The 13,896-nt window shown below is 40.7% G+C and overlaps 1 protein-coding gene across 2 annotated transcripts in view; it reads right to left on the bottom strand.

The window, feature by feature from the left end:
* col8a2 (collagen type VIII alpha 2 chain) overlaps positions 1-5,268 on the bottom strand; it is a 186,535-nt gene extending 181,267 nt beyond the window's left edge. For both annotated transcript variants that reach the window (XM_062962289.1, XM_062962290.1), the window contains exon 1: positions 4,841-5,268. The gene's annotated coding sequence lies outside the window, so the exon portion shown is untranslated. The remainder of the gene's footprint in view (positions 1-4,840) is intronic.
* Between the last annotated feature and the right edge of the window lie 8,628 nt (positions 5,269-13,896).

Raw genomic sequence — 13,896 nt, 5'->3', positions numbered from 1 at the left:
TCCCTCCCCAAACCTCAAATCCCAGATTCCATAGCTATTAAAGCCGCATCAGATTGCTGTCGCTGTATAATGTGAAACCAGCCTAAGCCGCAAACAAAACATGAATGTAGGACAGGCTGAAGTTCAAGGGACTTTTAACACCGTTTATTTGGTGCTAATTGTGGGCATAAATGCAGGATTTCTTTCATAACTCCCTACAATAGCAGATAAGCAATATAACTTCTCCAACTCGAAGCAGAAACAACGTTTGGGACAAAGAAACTCCATCAAAAACGACCATTTCTGTGAATGTCGGCCTTGCTTCTGGTTGTTCAGACAGAACGAGTGAATTAAGACGGCATCTGGGGCGTGTGCTTGTTTGGATCGAGCCAAAATGCTCGACTTTCTCTCTCCATCCCTTAGGAATCTGAGCTTTAATTTTATCCATCCCTGGGCGAGTAATCCAAGATCAATAAACTTGTATTATTCCCGGCTTTGGGTTTCCGCCATTCCGCATGTATCAAATATTAATTAGCTGTCACTTTTCTTCCTCCGCGGCGACGGACGTGTCCGATCTCGATATTTTCGCTGGAATATTTTCTGATCCTTCCAAACATACCTAATACCCCCATTAATCCGGAGAACATTCCCAGCTCCTCGTTTCCAGTGCAACGGTCTTGAAAAATTATGAGTTTTGAAGGGTTGTCTGACCCTCTGGAAATTCCTCCTGGTTTTTTTCCTCCTCGCTTTTTGACGCTTTCTGCAAATCTTTCAGTCATTATGTTTCCTTAGCTCAACAAGGTTTCGCTGAGGTTGGGAACCACATTCCAAGTCGGATTTTTGGGTTCGGCGGAGTCTTTCCCTTCCCGTTTAAAACAGCGGCTGTCATATCCCATTTTAAAGTCAGAGACGGAACAAAAGAAAGAGCTGCACGAATCGTAAACAACGCAGGCCGAAAACAATTTCGTGCGATATTTAAGGAGCGCCTAAATAATAAACAACACTACTTGTCTTACATTTTCCTTTGGTTTCATCTTATTCCAATACAATACGGAGGAGCTGCCAAACCCAAGAAAACTTCCTCGCTGACCCAACCAACCAGATGTTTATAAAACAGGATTTTTAAAAAAAATTTAATTTAATAGGCCAAGGATTTCTCAACCCTTCTTCTGTGGTAGACATGTGTCTTTCTTCTCGGTGTTTTTCCCTCTCGCTTTCTGCAATTTAGCAAATAGGCGTTTTGCGCTCTGCTTGAACCTTTCTGACATCATTTGGAAAACAAACCAAGGAGGCTGCCAAACATTTCATTGATATTTCATAGCCTATAATCTTTTCTCTATGCAATTTCCCCAATAGTCCTTGGCACATTCGCAGCTCTAGGAGCGCTAGATTGTCCTGCCAATGGTTTCCAAATCCACTCACAGGCAGAGCATTAAACAAATTGCTTTCCACTATTGCTTGATCGAAAACAGTTGGACTTCAGATAGACTGTGCACAACTTTGAAGGCTCCTTTTTTTAACTTTAGTTGATTTATTTATTTACAGTATTTATATTCCGCCCTTCTTTCTCACCCCGAAGGGGACTCAGGGTGGATCACATTATACACATACAGGGCAAACATTCAATGCCCATAAACACGTCGAACAGAGACAGAGACAGACAGACGCAGAGGCGATTTAACCTTCTCCCGAGGGGATGTTCGATTCTGGCCACAGGGGGGAGCAGCTGCTTCATCATCCACTCTGACGGTACTTCCTCATTCCAATGTCGTAAATTAGTTAAACTTGCCTCCCCACTTTTATAAATGGTACCTTATTTCCTACTTGATAGATGCAACTATCTTTCGGGTTGCTAGGTCAGCAACAAGCAGGGGCTATTTTTTTTTAATTGACGGGTGCTCACCCCGCCACGGGCTGGCCTCGAACTCATGACCTCATGGTCAGAGTGATTTATTGCAGCAGGCTGCTCTCCAGCCTGCACCACAGCCCGGCCCCCATCAAATACCCTTTGTGCCAGCGTTTTAGTAAATTACAGTAAACTCCAGTAAAATATCTCAGTTACCTTCTGCTATGAATATATGAAATACAGGACATAAAGCCTTGATTAAAATGTACACACTATCTAACATGGGAAACAAGCTGGAACGCGTCCAGAGGAGGGCAACTCAAATAATCAAGGGTCTGGAGAACAAGCCCTATGAGGAGTGGCTTAAAGAGCTGGGTATGTTTAGCCTGCAGAAGAGAAGGCTGAGAAGAGATGACTTTTGATGACTATGACACTTTGGATTACCACTCCTCCTTGAGGAAAGTGAAATAACTAGCACTTTGGCCCTGTTTCTTACAGATTTTATCCATGATTTTATCACTATGTATTGTATGTGTTTTTAACTTGTTTTATTCTGTTTGATTTGTTTTATTGCTTGTTTTATACTGTTGATGACTGGGTTTGGCCCCATGTAAGCCACCCCGAGTCCCTTCGGGGAGATGGAGCGGGGTATAAGAATAAAATAATAATAATAATAATAATAATAATAATAATTATTATTATTATTATTATTATTATTATTAGAGACATGATAGCCATGTACAAATATGTGAGGGAAAGTCATAGGGAGGAGGGAGCAAGTTTGTTTTCTGTTGCCCTGGAGACTAGGACGCAGAATAATGGCTTCAAACTACAGAAATGGAGATTCCACCTGAACATCAGGAAAAACTTCCTCACTGTGAGAGCTGTTCAGCAGTGGAACTCTCTGCCCCGGACTGTGGTGGAGGCTTTTTCTTTGGAAACTTTTAAGCAGAGGCTGGATGGCCATCTGTCAGGGGTGCTTTGAATGTGATTTTCCTGCTTCTTGCAGGGAGTTGGACTGGACAGCCCTTGAAGTCTCTTCCAACTCTACAATTCTATGATTCTATGAAAGGTCCTTGTTGTTCTTGTTGTTGTCCAAGACTTAACCCTTATTATCCAGCCTGATGTCCTTGTCCTTAGCAAAACTATAAGTTACTATCTTTTATTGGGGAGGGGGTTATGTTTGACTTCAGTGGCAAGGAAAGGGTCGTTCTAATCCCAGGGCAACCCAAGGAGCCGAACGAGAAGGTCGTAGGCCAAGGCAGACCCATTTCCAAGCCCTTCATTGTCTAACACACAAGGGGAAGGGACTCTTGCCAAAACTACTGGCTGTTTTGTCTATCTCTCCCTCCCTTCCCACCCAGTCAAGTCACTGGATAAACAACCTCAGAGCGTTTCAGGTTTGGCCAGGAACGGAGCCGGGGGTCCACGGGGACAAAGGAGAAAACCGCCAAGCCTTCCTTAGAAAAGCAATTGGAAAGAGCCCGGAAGATCTGCCAACTCCCTCCCAAACCCCTTCCCCCCCCCCCCCCCCCCCCAGCCCCAAAACACCAAGCAGATTATTTGCTGGGAATGCTTTTCTTCCCATTTTCACATGTTGAAAGTGAGACGAGTGGTAGGCTCCTAAAACACAGGGGTGTAAATCCAGAAGCCAAATCTCACACATTTGCACCGTGCCGGGTTTAATTCTGATTATTGTTGCATCACAGTGGAATCATTGCAAAGAAACTGTCCGGATTGTCTTAAACCTGTGGCCATAGTCTCTGATGGAAAGCCTGTGGGTTGTTATCATTGCAATCATCATCGTCATAATCATCATCATCATCAACCAATAGTCTATATCAGCTACTTAATTACGTATATTTAAGTAACTTCTCTGGGCCTGATTCCCCCCAAAACCCAATGGAAGCATCATTAACTCATGCTCAGAGACCTGTGGCCATAGTCTGTGATGGAAAGCCTGTGGGTTGTTATCATTGCAATCATCATCATCATCATCATCATCACCATCATCAACAACAACCAATATTCTATATCAGCTACTTAATTAAGTATATTAAGTAACTTCTTTGGGCCTGATTCCCCCCAAAACCCAATGGAAGCATCATGAACTCATGCTCTGATTGTCGGCAGAATGGACCCCCTTTTCCAGACACATCTGATGCAGAATAAAATTATATGGTGATAATTTATATATATAATTTATATATAGCCACACTAGTGTCACAATAAATAATAAATAGTATATTAAATTATAGTATAGTAAATTATAATGAAGCCATGGCAGTTGATAATGAATTAAATGATAGGCCAATTGGCCAACGCAAAATTAGATTAACCTTGGTATAGATGAAAAGATGGCTTGAAAATATTTGCATTGTTAATGTCGAGAAATGACATTTTCAAATAGAAGTTTACTATTTGTAAATACTTTTGACTGGTTTTAAAATTTAGGCCACTATTGTGTGGGATTTTATTAGACACTACTGGATCACCTTGGCAGTTCATGAAAACATGACTTTGAAAGTATTTTGTTTTTTATCCCATAACCGCATGCAGATGTCTAATTTGTCTTTATTAATTCAATATAGCTGCACTTAAGAGCTAGAAATTATGTTCTTCTGTGTATGTTAACAAGAAGACCCACAGTTTTTCTTGAATTCTTGTTCATTATTATGTTCAGTGGTATTCTGAGTATCTTTTTCATGCTGGTTCAGTATTTCTTTTAAAATAAAAATATATCTATTGAAAATTGTGCTTGTTTTTATTTGGTACAGTCTGGACTCTTAAGAACTTACCTTGCTTAATAATGTGTATCTTGCTTAATAATGTGTTATTATGTTGTTATGTAATGTATGTGTGATTTTTATGATTGGAAACCGCCCTGAGTCCCATCCGGGAGAAAGGGCAGTATATAAATAAATAAATAAATAAATAAATAAATTATTATTATTATTATTATTATTATTATTATTATTATTATATTAAGACCCCCATTTCTGCAGTTTCACTTACCCACTTCTCGGAGGAAATGGTCTCTTTAGGAATTTGCTATGTCCTCCAATGTAGTTCTATGGCATGCTGGAAATTACTGGAGACTCATTTGTTTGTAACTGTTGTCCTCTTGGCCACACTTCGATGTCAGTTGGTATTTTCATCTGTAAAATGTTGGAAGTTACATCACAGTTCTACAATTGTGTGACATGAAAGGGTCTCAAAACAGGTGCCACGCATCTCTCCCCAAATTAGGGCTGATTGTGACTCAGCTGCAAAAGTCTCCAACAAAGAAGCTCCTTTTTATATACCGTATATACTCGAGTATAAGCCGACCCAAATATAAGCCGAGGCACCTAATTTTACCACAAAAAAACTGGGAAATCATTGACTCCAGTATAAGCTGAGGGTGGGAAATTTCAGAAATGAAAATAGATACCAATAAAATTACATTAATTGAGGCATCAGTAAGTTAAATGTTTTTGAATATTTACATAAAGCTCAAATTTAAGATAAGACTGTCCAACTCTGATCACATCATTATTCTCATCTTCTTCAATGGAAATGTGCTTATGTATCCTTTTAATAATAATAGAGTAAAATAATACATGTAACAATAATAATAAATACAGGAAAATAATACATGTAATAATAAATAGAGTAAAATAATAAATGCAATAATAATAATGAGATCAGAGTGAAATAATAAATGTGTTAATAATAATAAAAATAGAGTAAAATTGGACTGGATGGCCCATGAGGTCTCTTCCAACTCTACTCTTCTATGATTCTATGATTAATAGTAGCAACAATAATAATAGAGCAAAATAATAAATGTAATAATACCAATAATAATAGAGTAAAATAAAAAATGTAATAATACCAATAATAATAGAGAAAAATAATAAATGTAATAATACCAATAATAATAGAGAAAAATAATAAATTTAATAATACCAATAATAATAGAGAAAAATAATAAATGTAATAATACCAATAATAATAGAGAAAAATAATAAATGTAATACAGTAGAGTCTCACTTATCCAACACTCGCTTATCCAACGTTCTGGATTATCCAACGCATTTTTGTAGTCAATGTTTTCAATATATCGTGATATTTTGGTGCTAAATTCGTAAATACAGTAATTACAACATAACATTGCTGCGTACTGAACTACTTTTTCTGTCAAATTTGTTGTATAACATGATGTTTTGGTGCTTAATTTGTAAAATCATAACCTAGTTTGATGTGTAATAGGCTTTTCCTTAATGCCTCCTTATTATCCAACATATTCGCTTATCCAATGTTCTGCCGGCCCATTTATCTTGGATAAGTGAGACTCTACTGTAATACCAATAATAATAGAGAAAAATAATAAATGTAATAATACCAATAATAATAGAGAAAAATAATAAATGTACCATATATTCTCGAGTATAAGCTGACCCAAATATAAGCCAACCAGGACCCTCACCCGAGTATAAGCTGAGAGGGGCTTTTTCAGTCTTAAAAAAAGGGCTGAAAAACTAGGCTTATACTCGAGTATATACAGTACTCATCCTCCTTGCCTTCTTCTGTCTGGCTGAATGCTAGTTATTTTAATAGCCCTGGCATCGGAAGGATGATGAAGGACTGGGAAAACATTATTTTTCCTTGCTAAGTTGTAGCAGTATCTCTGCAGCAAGCAAAGCAATAAAGTTTCAGCTGGGAAAGAACTGGATGCTCCCAGCTGATCCCAACTGAGCTGTTTGTGCCTGCCTTTAGCAGGCAAAGTATCTGCAGCTGCCCATAAAGTCCCTTACTCAACATAAGCAAGAAGGCAATGAATTAGCCAGCTTTAGCGGGTCTGCCCATTTTTAAAAAAGCACAATCCTTTGGCCACCAAAATGGAAATCATAGGGAAAAGCAGAGGCTGGTTGAAGCACAAAGACATCCCTGAACACATTTTGTAACAAATTGTCAAGTGTTTCCCTATAAGGTTCAAAATATTTTTATTTTCAGTAGCGTCTCACTTATCTAAGCTAAACGGGCTGGCAGAAGCTTGGATAAGTGAATATCTTGGATAATAAGGAGGGATTAAGGAAAAGCCTATTAAACATCAAATTAGGTTATGATTTTACAAATTGAGCACCAAAACTTCATGTTATACAACAAATTTGACAGAAAAGTTAGTTCAATAGGCATTAATGTTATGTTGTAATTACTGAATTTACGAATTTAGCACCAAAATATCACGATATATTGAAAACATTGATGACAAAAATGGCTTGGATTATCCAGAGGCTTGGATAAGCAAGACTTGGATAAGTGAGACTCTATTGTACTTACTGGTTGCTTCATGTCATGTAGGCATGCTGTTAGTTTTGAAAATATCCATCTATCTATCTATCTATCTATCTATCTATCTATCTATCTATCTATCTATCTATCTCCAGTCACATAAAAAACAAAATGTGACTTCGGTTGCTGTGAGTTTTCCAGGCTGTATGGCCATGTTCCAGAAGCATTCTCTCCTGACATTTTGCCCACATCTATGGTAGGCATCCTCAGAGGTTGTGAGGTGTATTGGAAACTAAGCAAAGGAGGTTTATAAACTTGCCATAGATGTGGGCAAAGCGTCAGGAGAGAATGCTTCTGGAACATGGCCATACAGCCTGGAAAACTCACAGCAACCGAAGTCACATTTTGTTTTTTTTGTGACCGGAGATAGATGATAGATTGATAGATAGATATTTTCAAAACTAAACAGCATGCCTACATGACATGAAGCAACCGTCCATGAAAGCCTTCAGCAACAAAATGTGACTTCTATGTGACTTCTGATTGAAGTTGAGCACAGAGGACCTAGACATTCCTACAGAGAACATAGTACAGTAGAGTCTCACTTATCCAACACTCGCTTATCCAACATTCTGGATTATCCAATGCATTTTTGTAGTCAGTGTTTTCAATACATTGTGATATTTTGGTGCTACAGTAATTAAATACAGTAATTACTACATAGCATTACTGCGTATTGAACTACTTTTTCTGTCAAATTTGTTGTATAACATGATGTTTTGGTGCTTAATTTGTAAAATCATAACCTAGTTTGATGTGTAATAGGCTTTTCCTTAATCCCTCCTTATTATCCAACATATTCGCTTATCCAACTTTCTGCCGACCCGTTTATGTTGGATAAGTGAGACTCTATTGTATTGAAATATTGTATTATTTATTATTGACTTTTTTATACCCCGCCTTTCTAACCGAGAAGACTTGAGGTGGCCAGCAATCACAAACTTTGATTAATTTAAAACAAAGCAAATACAAAAACAGCTGGGGGTTTGCCTGCCTAAAGTCTCTCTCAGTTCCAGCTTCATGGGTGTTGCAGTGGTTTGGTCACACAGCATCATAGGATCAACTCATGATCATGTTCTGGGAATAATAATAATACAAAACCAACTCAAACGACACCTCTGTTTTCTTTGCCCAAGTTGTCCTGACCTTATAGAGGAAGGAAGCGTCTGTCGGCATTGGAGTGATCAAGGAAGGAAAGGGCTGGAGGACTGTTTCCTACTTTAGTGGCTTGCTGGAGAGAAGCCGCATTTTAAACCAGGATAAAACAAATAGTTCCCTTGTAAATTAAACATCCCTTAACCGGCACCCACCCAACTTGCCCTTCTGGGTGAGCCAAGTGTCCTCAGGTTTAGGCTGAAATTCTTTTTACTGCCTTAACACATTCCCATCTTGTGTTCACTATATTCTGTGTATTTTAATACATGTATTTTTAAGATGTGTATTTTAAATCATGTTTGTGATGAGCATAACCCATCTCAAGCCACGGGGGACAGGTAAGAAATTACCTAAATTCTTAGCTAAATACATCCATGGTGTAGTGGTCCAAAAAGGTTGCTGTTGCTGTTGTTTTTTTTATTTTATCTCAAGCCACGGGGGACAGGTAAGAAATAAAATAAAAAAACAACAACAACAGCAACCTTTTTGGACCACTACACCATGGATGTATTTAGCTAATGGATGTGTAAACAAAGTCCCATAAGGGTGACTTTTGAAGGTGATCGAATATAATGAAAATGAACAAAATCTGGCTACCAGTATTTTTTTAAAAAAACTCTAAAATCAGGACAGTAAATAAAGAACAGCACTCAGAAGACAGAGGAATTCCAGACAAGAAACAATCAGGGCCAGCGAACACCTCCCAACAAAGGATTCAAAGCAGCCAGGCTTTGAAACTGCAAGGCTATTTAGTGCTAATCAAGGTGGCCAATTGCAACATTCACCCTTGCCTCAAACAGACACGAGTTCTTTCTCCCACCCTGGACATTATTCCACAGATATATAAACATCACTTGCAAAATTTCCAACAGACCTCACAACCTCCGAGGATGCCTGTCATAGATGTGGGTGAAATGTCAGGAGAGAATGCGTCTGGAAAATGGGCCATACCACCTGGAAAACTCACAGCAACCCAGTGATTTCAGTCACGAAAGCTTTCAACAACACATATAATAGTTCGTATAAGAAACAAACTTGTCAACAATGAACCACTAGAAAGCAAAGGGATTACTGTCTCAGTCACTCATGTAGATGGACAATGTTGTGTTTTGGAACTTTTCAGATCGCTGGATAAAGGATGCTCAGTCTGCATATCTATGGAGACGTTGCCATAATCCAAACAGGACTGAGGTTTGGAGATGAAATAGAGTCTGGGAAGAATTGCTGTCCATGGGCAGATTCACACAGATTAAGATCGCAGCTTGGAAATGTTATTTTTTTGGAGTACAAGCTCACAGACATCCTCAGCCGTGTTGGCTGGTGGATTCTAGTCTAAAAACGGGGAAAATGTCCAAGCTCTGCCCGTGTCTGCCTTGCGAATTGCTGGCCGAAGCAACTTTTGAACCGGAGACCTGAATGCCGGGAGCCAAGTTCGGTTATATATTGCTGACACAACACAGACAGTACCCACGAAGCTGGCGGAGCCGATCCAACTGGCGAGATTTGCGTTTCCTTCTGCAAACTGAAATAGGAACACATCAAACATGAGTGCTTTATTTTGCACTGTTGGCGGTGGCCAAGAGAAACACCTGTCCAGCCGCACCTAAGGATGGAAATGTATCTTCACAGAAGGATTGCTTAGCTATGTCCCAATTAATACTCATCCAACCCTTGGCTGGACAATGGCTCCTGCCCAATGTTTCCTGTCGACAGGAACGTCGGCCTCTCTTCCTACAGCTGTGTTGCCAACAAGAGATCAGGAAAGAGGACCAAATACAATACAGTCCATCCTCCACATTCACTGGGATTAGGAGCATGAAAAAATGGCAAACAAATTGCTAACTTAAAAAAAAAACCCCTAATATATCTTAAGAATTTCTCAGTCTTCCAGGGCCAACGTGTGCTGGAAACTGTCCACAGACTTGCATTGGAAGACTTAGAGCCATGGTTCTCAACTTTCCTAATGCCGCAACTTCAGAAGCTGGGGCTAACAGCGGGTGCTCACTCTGCTCCCTGGATTCGAACCTGCGGCCTTTCAGTCTGCAAGTTCAGCAGTTCAACGCTTTAACACGCTGTGCCACCAGGAGCTTAAATTCCAAAGCATTCGTATTTTATATTAAATCATTTACTCTAATAAATTCAATTTTACATTATCCTGTCTTTCCAACATTAAATAATTCCCTTCAGTGGCTTTACTTAATTAATTGAATTTAGCCTGATGGCAGGCAAGAACATGGGAAAATATAGCAATGAAAAGGAATAATTCAGCAACAATGGATTTCAGCTTTCGAAGTAGGATGTTTCCTTTCGGCACAACATGCAGAAGGGACTGTTTTTCCTTCTACCGTCCAGGATGAAAATTCACAGGTGAGAAGCTGTGTTACCTTTCGACCACGGTGTTGCAAAATATCACGTTTCTCCTCCAAGTTTTTCTCTGCCCAGGTTATTGGCAGGGAAGGAAACAGTCGCAAGAGATCAAAACCCAAGCCTCCGCTTGAAGGCCCCGGCTTCTCTGCAACTTAAGATAAGAAAAATAAGCTTTGCAGGGCCTGAGCTGTTCTGCCAAAAGAGGGGCGAAATCCTTCGACAAATTTAGATCTCCAAAGTTGAACTCCTCCTAAGACCAAAGTCTGGTGAGATAAATGAAGATGGAGTTTGCAAAAAGGTCAGCGCCGAGTCAGTGGAAGTGCAGCTGAGTGAGCTCCGCTTTGTAGAAGCACTGAATCCGTTGTGCAGAAAATATTCATAAACTCAAACTGTGGCAGAGACAGTCTCAATTCATCTGTTGTTACGCTTCTTCTCTGCTGTTAAAATGTTCCAGTTCCTCCCTCTTCTTCCCACTTTTTCCCATAGTTCCCAGTTTTATTTTTGAGTTCAAATTACATCATACGAGGGTTGAATGAAAAGTAATGACTCCACCTTCGTAACTCGTCAACAGATGGCAGTCCTGGTATGCAGCAGGTCCTGGCTTGTTCAGTAGACACTCCTCTGCAGTTCCATTTGGCGGGAAGCCTGAGCATTGAACGGTTGTGTTGTTAAAGTGCGAAGTATGGAACCCTGTGCAGACGATGAAGCCTGAGCACTGAATGGTTGTGTTGTTAAAGTGCGAAGTATGGAACCCTGCGCAGACGATGAAGACTGAGAATTGAACGGTTGTGTTGTTAAAGAGCGAAGTATGGAACCCTGCGCAGACGGGGAAGCCTTAGCATTTAACGGTTGTGTTGTTAAAGAGCGAAGAATGGAACCCTGCGCAGACGGTCGGTCAATGCGACTTAAGCAACGTGCGGTCATTGAATTCTTGGCAGCAGAAGGTGTCACCCCAAAGGAGATTCCTCAGAGAATGCAAGAGGTTTACGGTGATTGTGTTGATGTGAGTCCTGTGCATCGTTGGGCGAGTAAGTTTAAAGATGTTGAGGTGGGAACATCTGACTGGCATGACAAACAAAGAGTTGGACGTCCGGTGACAACAACCACCGAGTTTCACAAGCAAAAGGTCGACAGATTGATTCAGGACGATCGTCGTATCACTCAGAGAGAAATTTCAAGCATAATCGGCATTTCACAAGAACGTGTGGGTCACATTATTGTTTGGCTTGATGATCAGAAGATCTGTGCACGATGGGGACTGTGAGACGCTGGTTGCGGAAACAGAGTGTCGACTTCTTCCATGACGGCTTCAGAAAACTTGTTCATTGTTGGCAGAAATGTATCCAATTGTCTGGTGATGATGTGGAAAAGTGAATAGTGGTCGTTAAAGAGCACATTCTAAGGATTATTTCTGAGTTTGATTTATTAAAATATGCCCATCCAAACCCAAGCAATGAAGGTGGAGGCATTGCTTGGTGAGCATTGACCTTGAGTTTTGGAGTTTTAGTTTACCTTCATCCAGAGAACACTGTAAAGCACTAAGTCATGACTTTTCTGCACGTTGAGCTATATTTTAATCCCGCCTTGCTCTGTGTGCCACTTTGTCACGTTCCTGGCAGCCCACCTCTATTAACTGGCCATGGAAATTGCACATTATGAGAAAACGGAATAGTGGAGCTTGGCGGAGCTTCTCCAGCTTCTGTCTGGGTTAGCATTTCAACTCCGCTCGAGGCCTGCCTTCCTAGCCTCATCTCCGAGGCTCCCGTTCCAGATTTTTTTCCAGGATTAATGACGATACTTCTCCTTTGGAAAGAGGGGGTTTGCAGAGCGATGGCAAAGGGAACCCCAGGGTCCCCACACCTTTGCAGATGTTCTATCCACCAAACTGTTCCACCTGCGCTAGAGCCCCGACACGCCATAAATCGCCAGCTGGAATGAGCCCTCGGCCCGGCAATTGTGTCAGCCTCCTTGTGTACCTAGGACAACAGCCAAGGGCCTGGCAAGTCTGGCTGCCAGAACCGAGAAAAGTTAATGCTTGGCCTTTGAAAAATGCAAACCCTCTCAATGAATCACGAAAGGTGGTAGAAGTTGGAGCAAAAAGGGCAAGGGGTGTGCAGTTCTGTTGCTATCCGTCTTCATGTGTCATCAGAACCGTCGGATAACGGAAAGCCATTAAGGCTCGGGAGCAGCTCCTGTACAAAAAGATTAGGCTGTACAAACTCCAGTCTTTGCCCTTTGGCTCTATATATCATCAGCTACAACAATTCAAAAAGGAAAAGCTTCAAACTACAGGAAAGGAGATTCCACCTGAACATTAGGAAGAACTTCCTCACTAAAAAGTTGGGTTGGAAAGATTAGCCGTTTACAAGAAACGTTGCCCGGGGGACGCCCGACTGGATTCGCTCAGTCTTCGAGGAGGCTCTTTCTATGTCCCCCAACTTCCTCACTGTGAGAGCTGTTCAGCAGTGGAACTCTCTGCCCCGGACTGTGGTGGAGGATCCTTCTTTGGAGGCTTTTAAGCAGAGGCTGGATGGCCATCTCTTGGGGGTGCTTTGAATGGGATTTCCTGCTTCTTGGCAGAATGGGGTTGGACTGGATGACCCATGAGGTCTCTTCCAACTCTGATTCAATGTAGGTAGATTGGCAGCAAGAAGCACACAAATGGTGTCAAGATGCTATAGATGTTTGCCTGCCTTGTGTGATAAAGTCCTTAATCCCAACGCCTTCTGCTTTTAATAACTTGCAGTGCTTTAGCTGTTGCTGGATTGCAATTCCTAGAATTCCTCACCACTGGAATTACATTTCAACAAGATCTGAAGGAAAGCTACAATAGCTGTTTGCCTGCCTTGTGTGATAAAGTCCTTAATCCCAAAACCTTCTGTTTTTAACAACTTGCAGTCCTTTAGCTGATGCTGGATTGCAATTCCTAGCATTCCTCACCACTGGAATTACATTTCAACAAGATCTGAAGGAAAGCTACAATAGTTGTTTGCCTGCCTTGTATGATAAAGTCCTTAATCCCAAAGCCTTCTGTTTTTAACAATTTGCAGTACTTTAGCTGTTGCTGGATTGCAATTCCTAGCATTTCTCATACCTGGAATTGCATTCTAACAAGATCTGAAGGAAAGCTGCAAAAGTTGTTTGCCTGCCTTGTATGATAGAGTCCTTAATCCCAACGCCTTCTGCTTTTAACAACTTGCAGTCCTTTAGCT

This window comes from Anolis carolinensis, unplaced genomic scaffold, assembly GCF_035594765.1.
Source record: "Anolis carolinensis isolate JA03-04 unplaced genomic scaffold, rAnoCar3.1.pri scaffold_10, whole genome shotgun sequence".
In the NCBI taxonomy this organism is placed as follows: Eukaryota; Metazoa; Chordata; class Lepidosauria; order Squamata; family Dactyloidae; genus Anolis; species Anolis carolinensis.
Note: the sequence above shows the minus strand (reverse complement) of the source record. Positions and strands in the feature narration are given on the sequence as shown.